This window comes from Orycteropus afer, unplaced genomic scaffold (assembly GCF_000298275.1).
Source record: "Orycteropus afer afer isolate SDZICR_OR568_19922 unplaced genomic scaffold, OryAfe1.0 scaffold00374, whole genome shotgun sequence".
Taxonomy (NCBI): domain Eukaryota; kingdom Metazoa; phylum Chordata; class Mammalia; order Tubulidentata; family Orycteropodidae; genus Orycteropus; species Orycteropus afer.
This window is the reverse complement of record NW_006921961.1, coordinates 909,804-912,331: the sequence shown is the minus strand read 5'-3', so window position 1 is coordinate 912,331 and position 2,528 is coordinate 909,804.

The window sequence follows — 2,528 nt, the reverse complement described above, 5'->3', positions numbered from 1 at the left end:
GTGGAAAAAGGGATATCATTGTTGACATCAAATGGATCTTGGCTCAAAGCAAAGAATACCAGAAAGATGTTTACTTGTTTTATTGACTATACAAAGGCATTTGATTGTGTGTGTTTTAGGCTGGGTTTTCTAGAGAAGAAAAACCAGTAAAGCTTATATATACATATAGAGAAAGAGAAATTTATCTTAGGAAAACTTTTAGAAGTTGACAAGTCCCAAGTTCTTGAATCAAACGTCAAGCTGGAGGCTTTTCCCCACTCATGCAGCTGGAGGGGCTGATGAGCTCAAGGTTGGCAGGCAGTATACTGGCTGTTGACTCCAACGAATGACAAAGCCAAGATCACCAGGCCAAATGGTGGATTGTTCGCTCACGGACAGTTGTAGGCAGCACAACAGGATCCCAATCCACAGAAGGGTGTCTCTTTTCCCAGGATGTCCATAAATATATTGGAAGCAGGCCACACCCCTACGAAAACTCCCTTTCAGCAGATTGGCTGCTCAAAACATATACATCCGATCCCATCATGGGAATAACCCACATCACAATTGCTTAAAGACAGAATTGTGGTCCAGGCAAGTTGACACAAAGCTCCAACTATTACAGTCCACCCCTTGTCAACTTGGCAGTTGTACACATCTTCTTAACCATACATAATCTCTAAATGAGGACAATTATGAAGTCATATTTGCACCTACCATGATACACTAACATGCGTACAACTGAAACGCATTAACCTTATTTACATTTCACAGTTCATAACAGAAGGAAACAAAAATATTTGATGCAAATATATAATGAAGAAATACAACAATTGCAGTCCTTGTTTCTGCAACTGGTCATGTGGTTGTAGTTGATATTCAGAACTATCTTCTTCCACTACCCATTCTGTATTTTTCTTGTCTTTAGCAACCACCTCAGCTGGTCATGGTTCTTTGCCTGGTGGGGTGACCCAAATCTTCATTCCTGAAGCATGTTGTCCATTAGTAGTGATATCAGACTACTGGGTCTGGGTTCTTGTAATTTTCCATTGACTTTAATCACAGGGCATGGTAATACTAAGAGATGTCTTAAAGAATCTCCTGTATTCCAGACATATTCTTCTTCACCTCCATTATGTAATGTCAATCCAATGTCCCCTTGGTAATCAGGATCTATCACACCAGATAGTATAGTAATGCCCTTCTTTGTCTGTTAATCCGGATGCATGGGGAAGCCAAAATGGCTGGGTGGCATTGTTAATTTCCAGTTCAGTGGAATCAGAATTGTGTCTCCAGATGGGAGTGTTCCTTCCTTTGGGACTAAGATCTCCAGACACACAGAGCATAGGATAGCATGGACAGGAAGCAAAAATGTTTTGAGTGGGTCACTAGGGTTAATAGTGAATGGTCCCACTCCTATTTCCACCCCTTGGTTTCTGGAATATTGGAGAAACAGCACTGTATATTGGGCTCTGGTTTAGCCTCCTGCAGAACATTACCCCAACCCTTCAAGGTATTGCCACCTAGCTGGCAAACTGTAATTGTGTTTTCAGGAGGCCATTCCATTGTTCCATCAAGCCAGCTGCTTCTGGATGATGGGGAACATGGTAAGACCAGTGAATTCCATGAACATAGGCCCATTGCCACACTTCATTGCTGTGAAGGGAGTCCCTTGATCTGAAGCAATGCTGTGTGCAATAACATGACAATGAATAAGGAAGGCATTTGTAAGCCCACAGATGGTAGTTTTGGCAGAAGCATTGCACACAGAGGAATCCATATCCTGAATAAGTTTATATTCCAGTAAGAACACAATGCTGTCCTTTCCAGGATGGAAGTGGTCCAATGTAATCAATCTGCCACCAGGTTGCTGGTTGATTGCCCCAAGGAATGGTTCCATATCACGGACTAAGTGTTGGTCTCTGCTGCTGGCAGATTGGGCACTAAGCAGTGGCAATAGCCAAATCCGCTTTGGTAAGTGGAAGTCCATGTTGCTGATTCCATGCATAACCTCCATCCCTGCCACCATGTCCACTTTGCTTGTGAGCCCATTGAGCAATGACACAAGTAGCTGGGGAAAAAGGATGGCTGGTTTCCACTGAACGTGTCATCCTATCCACCTAATTGTTAAAGTTCTCCTCTGCTGAGGTCACCTTTTGATGGGCATTCACAAGAGACACAAATATCTTTACTCCTTTGGCCCACTCAGAGAGACTCATGCAGCTGCAGGGGCTGACGAGCTCAAGGTTGTCAGGCAGTACCAGCTGTTGACTCCAATGAATGATGAATCCAAGATCACCAGGCCAAATGGTGGATTGTTTGCTCACAGACAGTTGTGGGCAGGACAACAGGATCCCAATCCACAGAAGAGTGTCTCTTTTCCCAGGATCTCCCTAAATATATTGGAAGCAGGCCACAGTCCTAGGGAAACTCCCTTTCAGAAGATTGGCTGCTCAAAACATATACATCCGATCCCATCATGGGAATAACCCACATCACAATTGCTTAAAACACACAGAATTGTGGTCCAGCCAAGTTGACATACAGCT